This window comes from Leopardus geoffroyi, chromosome B1 (assembly GCF_018350155.1).
Source record: "Leopardus geoffroyi isolate Oge1 chromosome B1, O.geoffroyi_Oge1_pat1.0, whole genome shotgun sequence".
Lineage (NCBI taxonomy): Eukaryota > Metazoa > Chordata > Mammalia > Carnivora > Felidae > Leopardus > Leopardus geoffroyi.
The window spans coordinates 109,740,728-109,761,574 of NC_059327.1; the positions used below are offsets into that span (position 1 = coordinate 109,740,728).

At 36.5% G+C, this 20,847-nt stretch overlaps 1 protein-coding gene across 21 annotated transcripts in view; it reads left to right on the forward strand.

Moving 5' to 3' along the window:
- The window catches only part of CAMK2D (calcium/calmodulin dependent protein kinase II delta), a 316,543-nt gene that overhangs the window by 103,546 nt on the left and 192,150 nt on the right, over positions 1-20,847 (forward strand). The gene's annotated exons all lie outside the window — the stretch shown is intronic.

The window sequence follows — 20,847 nt, forward strand, 5'->3', positions numbered from 1 at the left end:
TTGCAACTTTTAAGAAATAAATTCCTAATTTTTGGTCTTGGTTACATTTGATTCTTTACAATTTTTGAAAAGTTTTTCAAAAGGTAGCAATTCTATGTGTACTGGCACTTTAAAAATAATATAAAGTATCATTAGGTTAATAGTCCTTTTATGTGTTTTCAAGGATTTTCTGCCATTGCTGAAGTTTGGAGACAGAACTTATGTCATTATTTTAGTCAGCTAAATTACTTTTTACCCTATCCTGTGAGGAGTTTTTCTTATAATCATTGATTCTTTTCCAGAAACTAGTAAAGTTATTTTAGAATATTATCCCTCATGAATTACAAAATAGCATGATAATGTTCAAACTTTAAAAAAAATGCTGAATAGAAGAAAAATAGAAGAAACAAAGGGAAGAAAAAGAGCAACAAGAAAAACAAAAAGAACAAGAACATGATTCTGTGACAATAGTTTTGATTATTTTGGATAAATAGCACTGCCCATCTCTGGTGAGATTTCTTGTCAACCAAACTGTGATATAAAGGTAGTGAGAGAGGGAGTAATAATGTGGTAGAATTGCAAAATCATTCACTGAGAAGGTTTATAGTTCTTCTATTTTTATGAATAGGACCATTCAATTTCTGTTCCTCTTGTAGTTTTTAGTATCCTGCATACTTCTTAGATTCTTAAGTGAATGAATGGATACTGCCAAGTAAATCTGAAGCCTTAACAAACTAGCAGCTGTCTAAAGTGAACCTTTTGGTTGGAGAGAGAACAAAACAATGCTGAAATGTAAATCTACCTCTTTTTAAGTATTTTACCCTGATGACAGTCTTTGGCATTTCTTTGTTGGCTATATTATTTTGCTAGGGCTGCCATAACAAACTACAACAGATTAGATGGCTTTAACAGAGACATTTATTTTCTCACAATTCTGGAAGTAAGAAATCTGAGATCAAGGTGTTGGCAAGGTTTGTTTCTTCTGAGACTTCCCTCCTAGGATTGTAGATAGATGTCTTCTCCCTGTGTCTTTACATGGTCTTGTCTCTGTTGTAATTTTCTCTTCTTATAAGAGCACCATCATTTTGGGTTAGGGTCTACCCTCATGACCTCATTTTAACTTAAATGCCCTTTCAAGACCTCATCTTCAAATACAGTCACTTTTGGAGGTACTGGGATTGAGACACAATTTGGAAAGACACAGTTCAGCCCATAATACTGGCTAGTGAGAAATTACACAATATGACCCACTATGGTTTAAAGAGCACTGTTCATGCTCAGGTTTAAGATAAAATGAAATTTTATGCACTTGTTATTCTTATGAACAAGAGTTGTTATTTTGTTTTTAATCAGGGTCTTTCTGTGAAACTCAGTTTTTGTAGATAATGAAACTAGTTGTCCTCATTTCCTCTAGGAGACCAAAGTCAAACATTCTAAAGACACTCAAACTAAAACAAGAACAATTTTCATTTTGAAAACCCATGTAGAATAACCTTACTAACGAAGGGGAAGTTGTTCATGGGGGAAAGTTCTAAAGTTTTCTGAGCTAGACAGCACCTTTTACATACCCTGCCACTACATATAATTTTTTTCAGTGGTCCATAGCAGCCAATATCATGGCTCCTTGGTTGCCTCACTTGAGATTTTCTTCCATCTCTCAAGAGTTCAGGAGTATGAAAGCAACTATGAAATTACAGGTCCTTGAATTCTGGGATCAGTTTATAATCACAAGAAAGATTTTTAGTGACCCCGTACTGCAGGGTATGAATCATCGATAGGTTATACTTCTAAGACTCACTCTCAGAAATGATAACAGTGGCAAATTCATTCATATTATTCATTCATTCAACAAGTTAATTCTCTGGTAATACAGCAGTAATACAACGGACCATTATACCTGCCCTCATATAGGTTGCATTTTTGAGGTGGACAGACAATAAACAAAGTATAGGATATTATATATAGTGATAGGTACTGAGAAGAAAAATAAAGCAGCAAATGGAAATTGGGAATGTTGGGGGATTTTGATTTTAGATAGTCGGTCAGGGTGACTTTGCTGAGAATGAAACTGGAAGACCTGAAGGACAGGAGGAAGCAAGTCATTTGACTCTCTGGTGAAAAAAGTATCAACAGACAGAGGGAACAGACAGCCGATGTAAAAACTCAGAGGCCAGAGCTCATCCAGTGGATTCCACCAAAACTTTTTTTCTATTTCGAGAAATGTGTTTGAGCTGTTTTTCATTCTGTGTTATCTTAATTGATTATCTTAATTGATCTTCATGTTATGCAATCTGACGATGTTGTATGTTGTCATGTAAAGAGAGATGATTAAACACCAACAGTAATTGTCAAAAAAAAAAAATAGTAGCAGCAAACTAAAGATGGATGCCATAATGGACATCTGAGATTATACTGAAGAGTAGAGGCAAACCGTGTAATAAGCAGAGTCCTGCTGTTCCTGTTGAGATTATTGCACTTGGTTAACAGTGTCACATAGATCACTCGTGCTTACTCACTACTGCTTCAGTTCACTCTAGAAAAACAGCATTTGGTCTTGATTCTCCTGAATAGATGTGATGTCTAGTATGGGACTCTTATCCTCTTTTTCCTTTCCTCTATTCTGTTTTTTTGCTTGGTTACCTTAAAATCTCTCAGGTTTTAGAACTTGAAGGAAGAAAATACAACTTTTGACAATTTTTTCTCCTGTGAAAATTTGCTGGTTACTTTTTTTATTTTTTTATGGGCCTTTCTCTTGGCACAGAATTGATAATCTGAGAACTTGCAAGGAAAAGGTTTCTTTTGAAGAAACACATTATAAACCAACTAAAATTGGTAATTCATAAGCCACTTTTTTTTTCTTTAGTGCTTTTTAATGCTTTTCTGATTTTCAAAGTAAAACACACAGTGGAAATTTTGGAAAGTACAGTGATTTCTAAAGAAGAGACCAAAGGAAACAACTTTTAAGATTTATGGTATTTATTTCTGCCTTTTGTGGATAGATCTTATGTGTAATGATAACTTTTGGTATTCTCTTCTACATGCTTTCATACCCATTTAGATAAACCATGAAAATATAATTTTTTAAATTGTCTTACTCAACAAAATTTATTTAGTGTATAGCCGTTGCCAGCAGGTTTCTAGGCTCAACACACTGGTGGAGATGAAGTGGGAATCAAGAGAAACAATATCCCTGCTTTTCCCAAAGGTCACACCGTAGTGTAAGGAGATAGACCATAAATGGCCATCATTATGTCATGGAGATTAGTTCTATGCAGAGAATTAAAATAGGGTAATTTGACATCAGAGGATTGGGTGGCTGCTATCAAAGAGAAACAGAATCAGACACTCATTAAAGTCAATAGACAGATTTTATTCGATATTATTGCATTAGGGTAAAGAGTTTAGCTCAATTTCAAATACAGCAGAGACAAGTAGGGATTTATAGCCAGGGAGCAGAATGAGGGGTCAATGAAGTGAAGATTACTAAGAGGAGATATCAAACGTGGGGGGATTCTTAATGAACTTACTAAACTACTAACAAGAGTCTTATTAAAGGAAGGCCATAGACTTTGACATCAATGGTGAGGGATGAAGAACTTGATCAGATGCCAGGGGCAATCACATATCAAAGATGGAGGGATAACTTGGTAAGATTCTTTGCTAAGACTATCTTAGCCAGGTTGAGTATAGGGCTGAGACAAGGCCTAGTCAAAAAGTGGGCTCAAAGGAGCCTACATTTTGGTCAAGGGGACAGTCTTTGTCACTACTTTAGAGTGGCTTGCCAGGCAAGATATGTCTGCAGGGGTCACATTTAAATTGATATCTGTAAGACAAGAATCCATGATGAAGAACCTTAGGGAGAAAAGGTTACAGGCAGAGTGAACTTCCCTGTTAGGGGAAGAGTCAGAGGATCGGCGTGGAGCCTACCATGAGTGAAGGAGAGAGCAACCTGCCATAGATCAGAAGGATAGGTAGGTGCCTGACCACGTAGGGCCTTGTAAGCAAAGTTAGAGTTGTTTAGGTTTTATTCTAAGTGCAATGAGAAGCCAGTAGAAGGGTCTTAAGCAAAAGTGTGTTGTCATCTGATTTGTTCTGTCTGCTATGTGTAAAATGGACTGTAGTCACCTCAGCACAATCAGAGATGATATAGTGCTTCATTAGTTCATTAGAACTAATTAAGGTGTTTATCACCCTTGGCACCATCTTTTTGGTAAGCATTTAAATAGCTACAGGTGGACCTCTCTTCTGTGTGCTCCACATAGTCCACAAGAAAGCACCATGCGTCTTTTGGTTCAACAAATTTGGGAGTGCAGGCAGTTTCCTGAGCAGCTCCATCTATTCCCTGCATTTAGAGCAGCTGGCTTGACAATTCTGGTTGAACCCCCAACGAGAAAGATTATAGCTAACTTTACCTTCAGGTGTTAAAGAAATGTGGAGATAATATCTCACCTCAATCTTCTGTTAATTAGCTTATTTTTTATTGTTCATCCTTTATTTTAATAAAATGGGCTCATTTTTTCTTGAGGTATAAACAGATCTGGGGTAAATCAAATAGTTCGAGCTATATACGTTAGCATATCTACTAAAGTGAGGGAAAAATACCTTTAAGGTAGTGAAATAAGATACTTGAGGCAATAGCCAAATTGTTCTCAAAATTATTTTATATTTCTGTTGTTTTCATACTTGATCTTTGGTAAACATTATTATTGAGGAATTTATTGAAACCTTTGGTGAAGTCCAAATAATTTAAACAGGGAGTTTTGGGAGATCAGGAAAAATGCTCATTTAATGCGACTATATGAATCTGAAAAGAAGTGGGCCAAGAAAGGAAAAGAGAAAATATCAAGAACTCTGATCTAACCTATCTGAGGTCCCAAGTGAGAAGATACACACTTACCCTTTATTTGTAAGGAGATCGATATGTGAGATAGCTTTTCGGTTTGTGGGATGATAAATTTTGTTGCTGGGCTATCCCATTCTCTGAAGACCTGAAGTTACACTTTGTGTAGACTTTAGAAAGAGCAAGACAGTTTTTTGAAAGTGTAAAGGAACATTTGTATTTGTAGAGGATCAATACCTCCTTTGTAAGGTAAGCCTTTACTGATATGGCTCAATGAATCCCAGGAGCTAGAGAGCCAAAGGAAGGGCTATGTGGCCTTAAAAAAAAAATCTAGTCTGTATTATTACCCTCAGACCCCTAGTACAGTGAGTTAACCATTCTGAGATAACATCATAATACCTTAGTGATTACTACCTTCCTACCAGGCCTCTCAGCCACTACCCCAAAACACATAAACAAAATCACTCATTATAAGATGCAATAGAAAATTAAAGACACAATATTAGTGGAAAAGTCTATAGACTCTGTGAACCCCACTTTATTCTGCTCTGACACTTTTTATATAAGCAGGTTTTTCCATACTCATGAGTGATAATTTATGGCATCTAGGATTTATATAACTTTCTTTTCCTAGAATGTAAAACTGGAAGAGCCTTTAGGAATTATCTAAATCCAACCTAGATTCTGCAGATGGAGATTGGAGGGTTCAGTAGGGAGATAATGCCCAAGGTCACACACAGATCTCCAAAGGGATTAAAAATGCACAACCTGCTTATTACTTCATTTTGCATGTAGTGTCTTTTCTTTTCCCTGACCTTAGGAGGCATGATGTCCTACTGTAAAACTAATATTTCAACTTCAATCTGAGATCTCCCTAGTCTTTGCAAATAATCCTTGATTTAAATGTCATACCTCTGATTTTCACAAGACAAAATTAAGTCACTTTTGTTTGGTGGTGGTGGTGGTTTGTGTTGATTGATTGTTTTTTGGACTTTTGCTTTTAGCAAAATTTTACATTTTTGTTCTACTCTGCATGCAGTCCTCTTCCAGGTTCCTAGAATTTTTAAGAAACACTCGAATCACACTGTGCAAGCCTAAATTCAATAAATACTTAAATATTCCCAGTAGTTAGTTAGCAAATGATTAAAATGCCTTATAGGTCTATTTGTTATGATATTCCAGTTTGGAATCCTTTGCAAGAGTTGCATGGGAAAGGAGAATACAGTTAGTGCAGAGTAAATGTTAATTAGTGTGCTGAGGAAACAAAGTTAATGATTTTATGAATGATACTCAAAAGTCTTTTTCAATGTTGTGAGAAATATAACAACATTGCAAGAGAGTGACACTTAAAGTTTTTCTCTATGACCTCCTCCATTATTGGCAATTATGCCTGATATTCATAAGTTTGTAATTATACAAGAATAAGTAATTTTTATTGCTAAACAACTTGCTCTACTGACTTTTCAGTAGATAAAAGGTAATTTAACACTATTCAGTAGTAACAAGGCAAAGTACTCTTGTTTTATATTCACCTTTTATTTGGTTAAATCTCACCTCTTTATCTTGATTATTTGGTGTAAAGGCTAAATTACTTCTCAGAATATCTTATTGTCTGCAGAATTGATTACCCTCTCTTCACAAATGTGAGAAACAGCACAGAAAGGTTTTTTTTTTATCCAGCAAATAATTATTTTCAAAATTACTCATTATCTACTATAGCTTTTTCTTTTTTTCTTTTGTTCATTTATTATGGTACCAGTGATGGGCCCTTCATAATTCTTGCTTGAAAGTTAAATTTATCATCATCTTCAGTAAACAAATTATTTGGTAGAAAGATAAAATATGGATATAAAAATTGTTGATACAAAATAACATTTTAAATTCACTTTTAATTAGTGTTTGAATGAGTCCTTTTTATTGGCTTCTTTGTAAATAAATTATTTTTTACCTGTATCAGTGAAATAGCCACTTTCCTGTGTTATATTAGAATAGTTGAATTTTATATGAAACTATAGAGAATAAATGATTCTTCTGTTACAAATGAAGGACGATTTGTGATTTGGACTTACGGAATAGTACACTTTGATTTATCAACGCATAATGCCTAAATATATCTTCTGTTTTGTTCTTCCAAATCTATTTTATGTCCATTTTGTCTTGTCTTCGCTAGTTTCAGGGTAGAATCTCGTACCAGAATATTGAAAGTTTCTAACAGTTTCTTGGGCTCAGAATTGTGCCCTACACTGAAACTATGAAAGAAAAAATAATTCCAAACATTACTAGCACCTTTTTGTTTCTTTGTTTGCTTGTTTTACTGGGGCTTGATAGGATCCACTCTCCATTCCCTTACCTCACCCTGGGTAAGAATAACTCCTGTAACCTGGAATCCCTGAAAAGATCTGAGGAACCTTTTAATCCCTTAAAAATCATTGCTGTTTCCCTTTCTTCTGATAGTTTTGCAATAAAAATAAACTTAGATACAATAAGCTATTGTGTTAAGCTTTGAAGATGGCCTGAATAAAAGAAAAAAATATTAGGTTGGAATTCCAATGAACTTTGTCACTAGAATTAACAGGAGAACTGTTGACTGTGTTATCAGGCAGTAATCTAAATGCTTTCCATGCATCCAGTCTTGTAATCTTCAGCACAAACAAGTGCCATTCTCATCTCCATTTTACAGACAAGGAAATAAAGCCCAAACAGGTTACACAGTTAACCAAAGTCAGATAGCTAGTAAGTAGAAGAATTGAGGAGATTTCAGCTGCCACAGACTGGTTATCACTATCCAGGCTCTTCAGCACTTCACTGTGTTGCCTAGAGTTGTGTAATTCTGAATTATTCACATTGTTGTTTAATACGGATCTCCAAATTTTATGAAAATTCGTTAAAATAACAGCAGACTGAGATCCTTTGCTGCAGATATTATATAATTCTATTTATTTCTAGTTCTTATTCTCTGGGGGAAATATCAGCATGAGATTATTGAAATACTTATGGCAAATACAGATACTGTAGAGCTAATTATATTTTAATGCCAATCGTTTTTATTGTCTTGGTGAAAAACCTTTTAAGCAGTCATATCTGATCCTGAATTAATTATTTACTTGCTATGCAAGAATATCTTTTACTCTCCTCTCTTATTGATGGGGAAAGTGAGTGAGAAATATTTGTCAGAAAACAATGAAGGTTAAGGAAACTAACAACAGTAGCTGATGTGTAACATATGATAATTAAAAAAAAAAAAAAACTATTCTTTAATTTGTAGAAAAAGAATCAGGATATGACACTTATGAGATGATGGATTCTAAGATCAGATAAACCCTTGGAGTTGTGCATATATGTGTGTGCGGGAGGGGGAGTGTTTTAAGCAATTATTGCTTATAGCTTATTTTTATCTTTGCCTATAACTTATTTTAATAGAATAGACAAAGGAATACTAATTTAGAGTTTTCAGATAACTTTTGAAAGTGTAATTTAGAGTCCCATTATACATTTATTTCTAGCATTTTGTAAGGTAACCGTGGTTTAGTTTGATAGAAAAGTTGCCACTTTAGGAGAGGTAGCTCTATATTCTTATTCTTTATAAATTTGAAGAATATATTCTCTTTTAAAATGTTCCACAGGTAGAAGTGTTTGTTCTTTGTATTTGATTCACATCTGCTTCCCAAAAACTACCCCAGCTCTAATGGTCTTGCTGTAGAGTAATGATTATGTCAGATTGTTGTTTGATATATTCATTTTGTTGATTATTTAGTGTGAAAGGCTAAAAGCCTGTGTTGAAGGAAAGGAAATAGGTACAAACAGTAATATAACTTGAATTCTTCTTAAGGTATTTTTTCACATTTTGTACTTCTGTCATAATTTATACATTTCCTATGAAATGATACAAACTGCTTGGTAATATTCTGTCCACATTATTGAAGGTCAGTAGTTTTTATAGTTTACTCTTCAAAGATTACTTTCAAATTTTTAGTGATGAGTTTATATGTAAGTAGTTCAACCAAATGCATAGAATAAGAAAAATTTCTGTAACCTGCAATGTTAACCACCAAAGAAGATAGCAGTAATTTTTATGAGTCCATTATTTGAAGTAGAGGAAATCTTGTCTGTCATGTGCTCTGTTCAGAAAATGGATTATTTGACTAACAAAAACTGGAAACCTAAATTTCCACCATAAGGATATTCTGAATTATGATTTCATTAGGTATCAGTGATTTTGCATATATAGATGACTTTATGTTGGATTTGTTAAAAAATGCACATACACATCTGTGCTTTAATTATTAATCTATTTTTCACTGAGAGCAGAGCTCTACTTTCAAATTGAATTGTTGAAGAATAGTGTTATATTTTGCTTAGTTCTGAAAACATTTCTTAAAAGCTTTTGAAAAATATAATAAAATATACTTAATTTCTTTCTACGTATTATTTTTTCTGGGGTGCCTGGTAGCTCAGTTAATGTCCAACTCTTGATCTCGGCTCAGATCTAACGGTCCGCACAGAGGCTGTGTGGGATTCTCTCTCCCCCTCTCTCTCTGCCTCTTCCCTGCAGTAGTGTGTATGAATGCTCTCACTTGCTCTCTCAAAATAAATTTAAAAGTAAAAATGAAAATAAAAAGTAAACTATTATTTTTTTCTTTTAATTTCTTAAAACTCATCATTAGATGAGTGTTTTTTTTTTAAATCCATATTTAATTTCAGAATTGAAGAATTATACCAGTGTGGGTAAAGGTAAAATGACAAAAAAGATGAGCAGAATAAAAGTATATGTAATTTGCAAGTTGTCTTCTGTTTCCAGTGATTACTATTAAGCAATGCGTTGAATACTGCTAACTCTGTTGCAGTTAAAATACTGAAAGCCTACAAAGATGAATGAATCATAGTCCTTGACCACAAGTTCACAGTTTTGGAGGGCAGAGAGTTATGTGTGCAACTAAAATACATTGTGGCTACAAAATTTAATGAATCTATTACTAATGTGCCATGAGAGCACTAAGGAATAAACTAAGCATTTTAGCTGGAATACATTGGATAATGAAAAGAATTTTTGCCATAAAGAAGTAGGTATTGTATTCAATAGCAGTATAGAACAACAAAACAAAAGGAAAAGATCAGTTGTAAAAGTCTATGGTTACACCTGAAGAATGATAGAAAATCTGGAATGACTAGAGTATAATCTGTATATTGGCCTTAAAGCTTGATTGGGAATGATAAGATAGAGTCTTGACTTTTCTATGCCAAAGTGTTTGATTTCTAATCATTAGAAATGAGGCATTATTAAAGATGTATTTAGTTGACTCATAATTATATTGGTTTCTTAGAAGAAAAAGTTGGCAGTAATAAACATAATTTTTTGGAGTCAGGAGAAATTTGTGTTGAAAGAGCATTTGAAAGTCTTTTGAATTAGTTTATGCATAAGACAAATGATGAATTCCTGAACCATGGTAATGGGAACAGAGATGGCAAGAAGGGCAAAGATACTAGAGATATTGTGAAGGTAGAATTAGGAGATCTTGGGCAGAAGTTAAATTGTGGTAAATGAGATAGAAAGTGGTTTCTGTGAGGTTTCTAGTTAGGGTGACTGGAGAGATGTTGATATCATTAATAGGGGACAAAGGAAGAGGAAGGTGGAAGAAATTAGAAATTTAGTTGATTTGAGAACATGATTAAATTATTTTTAAAGATTGGAAAATACCTTCGGGGGGGGGGCATGGACAAAGAAGGAAAGATCAACATTGCAAATAACACCACATAAAACCCTGATCATTCACTTTTTGCTAAAAACTGCAAGCCTCTCCCCATTTGAGCATTCATCTTCAGGATGGCAGTGGTTGGCAGTGGTTATGATCATTCCTCCTAGACCAAGACTTGAATGTAGCTAGACTTTTGATTTTGGGTTCTTTTTTTCATGCAGGAAATAAAGACTGTCAAATTGGCTTCTCAAAGTACCTTTTAAACAAGTAGGATAGTCACTACACCAACCTCAACACTTAACTGTGGCTGAACATTTCTAGAGTGTTCTTTCCCCCACATTCTATCAACTGGAGAAAGGATCACTTCTCCCTGGTCTCTCATGACTTAGCCAAATGTATATCGTTTATTGGCTCATTAACTTTATAATTAATTATATATCCTATCTGACTTACATGTGGGAGACCACATAGAACTCTAGAGAGTATGAAAAGTATTTTTAAGATTTACATGCAAGGGATAGTGAAAGTGGATAAATGTGTACACAGCAGTGTGAGGATTATGAAGATGGTCAAAGACAGATGATGACCAATATCTAGTTGTAAAGAGTATGAAAATGATTTTTTAAGACCAATAACAACAATAATTTTCTTAGATTATTTTTATTCTGAATGTGCTTTAAAACAAATTTATATATAAAATTTATAAAATTTTATTGTGGATGAATAAAAGGAAGTTATATTCTGGGGACAAAATATTTGGAAGTGTACAAAAAGCAATATAGGCTTCTTTGCATTTTAGCAAAAATGGTTTAAATGTGTTGACTTTAGATAGGCTTATATCAGTTTGTACTCTTCTAACTATAAGGAAAGGATTAAGACTATGTTTCATTAGCAGGCTTAATTTTGTTGGAGCTATTGTGAAATTGAGGATCATATTTTTTTCTTCTGCCAATTGCTATCCCCCAAACAATTTCTCATTTAAAAGCTGGTACTACCAAATGTATATTTAAACTTACTTAAGAACTTTATAAGAGAAGAGCTATGATAAAACATGGTTTTCAAATGTCATTCTCATATCTATAGATTATTCTAGCAACCTTTTCTTTTGATACTCCTTTTATAAATCTGCCCTTTAAAGTTAAATTACATCTCCTGGTCACTTTCTAAGAATATATTCATAATATGGACAAGAGAAATGAGATTAGGCCATTCCCTTTCCCTCCACCCCCAAAAAGTGAAAAAATCATTGATTTAAGGTAGGTTTTCAACCTGGGGTGATTTTGTAGCCTTTACTGTTTCTTCTTCCTGGGGACATTTGGCAGTATATGTTCTGGTCATTATAACTGGAGGTGCCCATCTGGCATCAATTGAGTAGAGGCCTCAGATGCTTCTAACATCCAACATTGCACAATAATGAATTATTTGGTCCAAAATATTAATAGTGCTGAGATTGAGAAACCCTGATATAAGGTAAGAATAGCAATGATATGACAAAGAGTCAGACTTATTTGGTTTAACTTTGGACCCAGGCAATTTCCTTATTAAAAAAAAAAAAAAAATTAGTATGTCCCTTTAAATGAAGGCCAAGTAAGCAATGATACTTATATAGACTATCCCGTGAGCAAAACTTTCTAAAATATTCCCATTTAACAAAAGAGTAGAAAAATAAAGAACTAGTTTAAATGTCAGTCATAAATGATGTCACAGCTTAGAATATAAATTTGTCCTAAATCACTGAAAAAGGATATTTACATATTGAAAGTTTTTTTTTTAATTTAAAACTATGAATAAACTCTGTAAGTCAATATTGAAGTAAAATGAGGAGACTACCTCCCAAGAATCACATGTGGATAAGAAAGAAGTAATTATCTGGAAGATAATTTTATCTTTATTGTGACTCATTTTGATTTTATCCTTTTTGGATTTTGAAACTTGTTCAGATAAACTTTTGTCCCTGTCCGTAAAATTGTATATAGACACCAATATTTCATGTAGTTTGGAATATTCCAGAGACCAGTAGAGCCCAAATATGGACCTTTTGGCAATAGATATCATATTAAAATGGAACAAGACTTACTTTGAAGAAATAAAGTAAAATGGTCTCTTAATCTTAAATGTGACTCTCATGTTAGTCTTAATGATTTTGTAATTCACATAAAAGGATTCACAAATTTCTCTCCATTTCTCTCCAATGTGTTATCAAAAAGCATGCATTTTTAGATTGGAGATGCAACCTGACTGTGGAAGGGAGAAATACCACCCAGCCCCCTTGGTAATTAAACCTCTGGACAGAAACTGAGCTAGTTTTTACACTTACTTATGCCTACTTATACTTTACATTACTAATGCACCCCCCAAAAAATTTTTAAGAAAATGAATAATGTAAGATTATAGATATGCATCTAATGTAGAGTATAAACTGCTTTTGAGACAATTAAGACATATCTAATTAAAGTGAAGCATAGAAATTGCATTGTAATCAGAAGGTAACCTAGCATAGACTGGTGCTGACATATGCTAATTATAATCCTTTAAAAATCTGTTTATTAAAAGAAGTTTTATTAGGCATTGTTGGCAAGTCTTATTTCTTCACACACTAAAGGATAGTGAAATTTATTTAAATCAAAGAGATTATTTAGTCTTTAAGTTTGACAGGTCTTCTCCCCATTTAATCTGAATCGGTGATGTGTTAATATAGTGGTTGCAAAGTGTTTATCTCACAATTAAATTAAAAAAGAAGTTGTAATTCTCTCCTGAGGTTTTTCCAAAAACTAGAAAGTGTTATTTTTTTTAAGAAAATATGCAAATGGGCATGTTTATGTTGTAGTTATTTGTCTTTAATTTGGGTACATTTTATTGTTTAGTGAAGTGGCAGGATCCTGCTTAATTTTAACAGGATTGCTCTGGCCTCGGTGAATTCTGACCATGTCTCTCTGCTCAAAAGCTGCTTAGTGGCTTCTAACGTCACTCGGGACAAGTCCTACAGCCCTCACAATGGTGTGAGGCCCAACCCAAGGATTACCTGTCCCTTTACCTTCTGGACCTTACTTTTCTTCTCTCTCCCTCACTTGCTCTGACCCAGCCCCTCTGGGTTCCTGGGGGTTCCTCCGCTGTACCCTGTGTTCCTTCTGAGGGCACTGCTTCTCCCCGCTGCAGTGATGCTGGCTCACTTCCTTTAGGCCTCTGCTCAACCATGACCTCATCCAGGAGGCCTCCCCTGACAGCTCTGCATAAAAAAGCAACCTTCCTTCCCCATGCCCACCCTGCGCTCCCTATATTCTTCCTTCCTTGCTTTGTTTTTTTCTGTAGCATTTATCATGATACTGAATATTTACTTGTTCAGTAGCCAGTAAAGTAAATCAATTTTCTACGCACTAGCACATAAAACCCAATAAAGGCAGGGACTTTGCTTGTTAACTGTTGTTCGTATCCCTTATACAAACAGAATAGTGTCAGGGTTAGGGTATGTGCTCAATAGGGGCGCCTGGGTGGCTTAGTTAAGCGTCCGACTTCGGCTCAGGTCATCATCTCGAGGTTCCATGAGTTCGAGCCCCGCATCGGGCTCTGTGCTGACTGCTCAGAGCCTGGAGACCGTTTCAGATTCTGTGTCTCCCTCTCTCTGTGACCCTCCGCCATTCATGCTCTGTCTCTCTCTGTCTCAAAAATAAATAAACGTTAAAAAAAAAAAAAGGGTATGTGCTCAATAAATAACTGTTGCAAGCATTAAACAATGCATGTTAATAAACATATATTTTTATTAAGTGTAGACAATCTGAAATGGAACAAAGGAATGTCCATTAATAAAATTGGGGAAAAAAAGTATAAATTTTAACTTATGACATGTTGTTTTATGCAAGCAGAGGGTTCCTCAGTGGAACTTTGATTTTCATCTAGCTAACTAAAATGAGTATCAGTGGCCCAGAGAAAGCCCACACCTAAACAAAAACTGCAAAACAGAAGAGCAAACGTAGGGCTTCTACCTGGTCTGGAAGGTCAACAAATCATATGAGTTAGTATATCTCTTTTTACCGCCTGGTCTTCCTAAACAGTTCCTTATCACTTAGTCTGAAATTCCCATCCTATTGGAATCTTGGTCCACACCCTTTCAGTAATCATTGACATATTTCCCATGCAACCTGGAGAATCTGAGGCATCTTTGTCTAGTGGTCAGAGTCACTGTCTCCTTTATCTGGCAGGTACCTAAAACTTCCAGCTGCTTGCCCACCATCTCGGGAAGCATTTTAGTGATACCCTCGGAAGCAGAACTGTACTACAAACAAATGCCAACATTTTTTTTTTCCCTTGCCAGATCATCTACTGATTTGGTTAGTGAGCCTCATTCTTAGACATTTATGGGATAGCCCTTAGTTTTTGAGTGCTCCACACATCAAAGCAAATGCCTACTGTTTAGATGAACTTACTAAACTGTTGAGTAGAGAAAGAGGGTTGGTTGTTGGTTTAACTCCTGCTTCTATAGTAGGCTTGTCCTGTCTGTTGAGTAGAGAAAGAGGGTTGGTTGTTGGTGTAATTCCTGCTTCTATAGTAGGCTTGTCCTGTCCTCACTGATTCCTTTAGAGGCCCACAAGGAGCCTTGCTTTGCAGCAAGATTTGGCAAACTTTCTCTGTAAAACACCCAATTGTAAGTATTTTACGTTTTGCTGGCCATGCCATCTCTTGTCCTTCGGTGCAGCTTTGCCGTTGTAGTGTAAAGCAGTCACGAACACTTCATTAAGGAGGTTCTAAAGAGTTGCTGCCCACATTTTGTCTTCTCATCAGCTAACTACCACACCTAGTTAACCTATGAATCTTAAATTTGGTTTACAGCTTGAGCTGATATCACTCAAAATTTAACTTTCTTTGTTGTTTTTCCTTGAAAATTGTCAGATTACTTCTGAATTTACTCATACATGCGCTATTTCTAAAATACCTCTGAGCCCTGACTTTTTCTCATATTTTAGATTTTTGCCTTATGTATAACCTAGGCCAGTTTTGTCTTCATTTGGCAGATTTGCTGCTCTGTAAGCCACGAATCTGACAGGGTGGTATCTTTTCTGTTTATTCTGATATTTTTGAGTTCCTTTCCTTTTTGTATCTCATCCTTCCCCATCCTTCCCCAAACACCCTGAGTCTACCAGGATCTGCACCTTTTATGAAAGGGCCTTAGTTGAGAATTTGCCTTTATTAATAACACAAAACCACTCTGGCAGCAATGGGTATAAACTACAGTGAACTAATTTTGATGTAATAGAGGATTCTTTCTATGGGAATACAGAAGAGAACATATTTTATTTATCTTTGTTTGCAAATATCTCATGAGGAAATTCCCACGTTCTTTAAATCTACTGGCACTAGTAGAGCTGACTTGGATCCCCTTAAAGACTCTGCCCGGTTTAATCAGAATGGGGCAGTGGAGTGTGAGTCCTGGAGGGTAGTTTGGTACTGCTCAGAGAGGGCAATGCCATGCTGAACATCTTGGTACCTCGGATAGAACAGAAATCTCCCCTGGTGGGAGAAATAAGCATACCACATCTAGGCACAGAGCCTTTTCAGTAGGTTATCAAGATGGTCAGTGGAAGGAAGGGCTGCTGGTTTCCGCTGCTGAGCCTGAGAAATACTGACCCACTCTCATTCACTTACTTGTGTACAGCTGTAGACTGTGAGCTGCAACAATGGTGAACAATTCTTACTTTGTGTCGACAACCTATTAGAATATCCTGCTTTCAAAAGACCATTAACACAGTCCCAGGCCCTGTCCCACTGCTGGTAATTGATCCTGCTGACATAGCTCTTGTTTCTTCACTTGTTCTTTCTTTCTGGGCTTTAGACCATTTATTCTGCACACTTGAAGTCTGGGCTCATGAGCCCCCATGTGTGACTTTGCAGAAAGCTCTATCCGTGACCTCAACCTGTGATAGCTGCCTCTGGCCTTGACCTTCCATCCTCCCAACTTTCCATTCCATGTCCTGCTTCTGTCTCCCCACACTGGTGCTACTGCCTTTCCTTGACCCCTCTACACTTCTTACCTCTAACCTGGTGGGAGACAAAATTATCCCATTCCATTGAAAATCACGTTTTTTAGCATATATTTGAATAGATATAGACTGAAGAAATATAACTAGTCTTCTGAGAAAGATTTTCACTTCTGGGATTTATTTATCTGATGTTTCGATTGTTTGATTTCTAATCCTTTAGTTATATAAGAGATAATTCCTGCTATATCTAATATAATTTGATTGTAGATCTATTTATAACTGATTTTGTAATACTGCTTGGATGTTTGTTCTCTTTTGTTCTTAATTTTTTAAGTTCTGATTTAAATTCCAGTTACTTAACATACAGTGTAATATTAGTTCCAGGTATAGAATTTAGTGATTCATCACTTCCATGCAACACCTGCTGCTCATCGCAACAAGTGCCGTCCTTAATCCCCATCACATATTTAACGCATCCTCCACCCTCTTCTTTCACGTTTGTAACCTTTTCCCTTTATTTTGCAAACTGAAATATGTTGCCTAAGCAGTTATTGTAATGATCATGTTTAATTTTCCCAACTACTCTACAGGTATTATGATCTCCATTTTTTGAGTCAATTCGGTAAATATTGAGCACCTGCTGTGTGCCCTGTGCATATGAAGAAGCTCAGTCTCAGATTAATTAATTTGCCTGAGGTGACTTTGTTTATGAAGGGTGGAACCAAGATTCAAATACATTTGTTTGATTCCAAAGTTCACATTTCTACTACACAAGCCTTCTGCTCTTTACTTCCTCCTCTGCTCAAAGCTATGCGAGCTCTGTGTGCAGCTGCATTACTTTTTATTTAAATAAAGCACTAAAATATGACCCACATGGTACCAAATGTTGACATGTTAGGGGCTTCCTACTTGTGTGGGAAGTTAGGACATTTACACATGAAAATACGAAACAGTTTAAAAGTGCGTGCAGTTAAGTACCCAAATTAGATATACAGAGAAGAGAGAGGCTGGTGTTGTCTCTGGAATGTTTTACACAGGATATTGGGCAGATTTGAATATTTCCAAGGACAAGATTTAGGGAGGAGGGAACAATGTTCTTCCCAAACCATGGAAGGTGAAATGAGTCAGTTCCGGGGATAATGTTGGGTAATCATCCTTCTATGTAAAAATTATTTAAACAGTTAGCTACTTAAGTAATTCCTCCCCATTTCCTTCTCATTGAGCACTTTGTTTGTTTGTTTAATTTTAATTTTAAAGAAGCATTCTGTTTCCACTTCCTCAGCCTCTGCCTTCAGGCTTCTGCTCATGTGTTGCCGTGAAACTGCTCTCCTCATGATTAGCAATCACCTCCTTATTACTAAGTTCAGTGAAATGTTTCAGGTTCTGGTTTTACTTGATCTCTCGATAGTTGAAAGTGTGAGTCACCTGCTTTGGCTTTTGTCACACGTAGTGTTTTCTAGATTTATTCTTTGTCTCTGACAACTTCTTTTCACTCCTCTTCCTGAGTCTCTCTTCCCTTGCCTATCTCTTAAATCTAGTTTATATGCTCTTTACTCCCATACCGACTTTTTTTCCAGTTTAATATTTCTGTCCAGATGTGTTTCCCACTAACTACTGGAATATTTTCTGGAATGCTGTACTGGTACCTTACTAGTAATATCATGCATAAAATGGGCCTTGTTTTCCACTGCTGCCCCACACGACCCCCACCCAAACCTGCTCCTCTGCTTGGGTTCCCTGCCTTACCTCATGGCCTTGCCTAAACCAGAAACCTGGTGTCATCCCGCCCACCTCTTTCCTTTCCTCTGTGCTTACATCATCACTTAGCAATTCCTTTCACTTAGCTTCCTAAATGACTTTTAAAAATTTTTTTTTTTTCAACGTTTATTTATTTTTGGGACAGAGAGAGACAGAGCATGAACGGGGGAGGGGCAGAGAGAGAGGGAGACACAGAATCGGAAACAGGCTCCAGGCTCTGAGCCATCAGCCCAGAGCCCGACGCGGGGCTCGAACTCACGGACCGCGAGATCGTGACCTGGCTGAAGTCGGACGCTTAACCGACTGCGCCACCCAGGCGCCCCGTAAATGACTTTTAAATCTGTTGCCTCCTCTTTATCCACTTAGACAGGCTGTAATAAACCTTTCTTCCTTTCAACTCTTCACTTTACTTCTAAGAAAGGGGGCTTTGGGGCACCTGGGTGGCTCAGTTCAGCGTCCAACTCTGATTTCGACTCAGGTCTTCATCTTACGGTTTGTGAGTTTGACCTGGTGCTGGGCTCTGCCTTGACAGAGCAGAGCCTTTTGGGATTCTGTCTCCCTCTCTCTCTGCCCCTCCCCCTACCCCCGTCAAAATAAATAAACAAACATTAAAATTTTTTAAAAAGGGGGGCTTTTAAGAATGAAGACCAGGTCTGGCACTCCTCTCCTTAAAATCTTTTCCTGGTTCCCCAGTTCCTCAGGTTAAATTTCTGACATCCCAACTTTGCAAAATTTTTTACATCTCCGTTCCCTTAGTCGTTCTCTACCGTGTAGCCATATAGGACCCGCCCCACCCCATAATCTCTAAGTTTTCCATCTTTTCTTGATGCCTTTTTATTTACATCGCTTTTGTGGGAAATTGCTCCCCCCCTACTCCCAAGCCTGGATAATCTTCTTTTATTTATTTTTAGGTCTTTAACATCAATCCTCTGCCATCCTTGACACCTCTAATCGGTAGTCTGGGGAAGGTTTTTTGTGTACAGAGGTGCCTAGCTGAAGGGATGAGTCAGGCTGGTGCAAAGGCTGCTTTTTAAAAATTTCACAGAGGTGCTGTGCAGGCTACAAGGTACGCTGTTACAACATTACCTATTTACATTTGCATATCCTTCCAAAACTTAGTTCATTGGATTTAGGGACTTCATTCACATTTTATCTTCAAGACCTAGCATTCAAGTTGTCATTCAGTCTAGCACAAACTATGGCATAATAATCATGTCTGCTCATATTTGCTTTCATAATTTACAGCGCATTTTTATTTTTATTATTTTTTGTCTGATTCACAGTATTAGCCGCCTGGGAAAGGGAGAAAGTATTTGAAATTGTTACGTACTTCAGATGGGAAGCTCTGCCCTTTCGACATTTCCCCCCTGTTGGGGCACTTTGGGTTGTTCTTGGGTTTGTCTCAGTCATTCCTTTCCTATTGGCAGAATCAAATTGGGGACATCTGGGGAATATCTGAATAGTACTTTCACTAAAGTTGTTGAGTGAAAGCTGGATAGGAGCATAGTCCTGGTGAGTTTGCTTTTTGGAAGCAGGTATCTGCTTAGTGAGGGTGAAGTTCCATTTTCTTAAATCTCTCTTTGCTAAGGCAACAAACTGATTCAATTGTCTCCTACCTTTAACTCTAAACTGTTTTCCTAAAAGTGCACCTGGCAGAACTGAGAGAACATTGTATCCTGTACCTTGTAAGTATCTAACCTTTCCCCTGCAGAGATATCCCTAATAAGAGTCACAACTTAGAAAAGAGGACACTTCTTGCCTGGCCCTCTCACCCTCACTCCACTTTCTCGAAACACCTCATTTTTCTTATTGTACTGTACAATTCTCTCTCTTGCTTTCATTCTCTTCTGTCTCTTGATCTCATACTCCCTCTGCGCCCACACATGTCTAATCAGAGCTGTTTTCTGTGTTTCTGTTCAGCTTGATAGTTTTCAGCCTCATCTCCCAGTCAGGCTTCTGTTTCTTCATCTGAATTTCTTTATACTGTGCCCACACAAATGTACGGAATTATTTGCATACACTGCTAGCTCAGACCTTCTCCTTAGAAGTTAGAAGAATGACTGGTGGGTCAGGCTCTTCAGCTACAAATCAGGAGCCACCAAGAAGTGAATGCATAAAAGCAGATTTGGGAGAGGGAGGATATCAGGCTGTATATCCAGTTAAGGGTGCATGGGAACAAAGTTGCTGTTTTTTCTTGCTGGTGTAGAATTTTAGGGAACCAGTTCAGAGACCAGAATCCTTGTCTGAAATTTTAAAATTGATTGTTATTTCAAGAGCTTTCCAGCTCTTGTTTGCCCAGGCAGTTGAGGCCTGCACAGTAAAAGCCTATGAACCAAGCTTCAGGCAAAAAACTTACACTTTTGTAGTTTCTGAAAACAATATTCAGATTATATCTTACTGGGTAGATATTTTATAGCTATCTGTATCCAAGTTTAATATCAGAGTAAATCTACAGATGATAGATCTCAAGGGATCTACTGAATAGTTGGATTTTTGTTTGTTGGCTGCTAAAGATTGTTAATTATGTGCCCAAACCAGAACAAAAGAATGCATTTAGCTTCTTGAATGAGGATTTCTGAAACCGAACACGAATGAAACCTAGGGG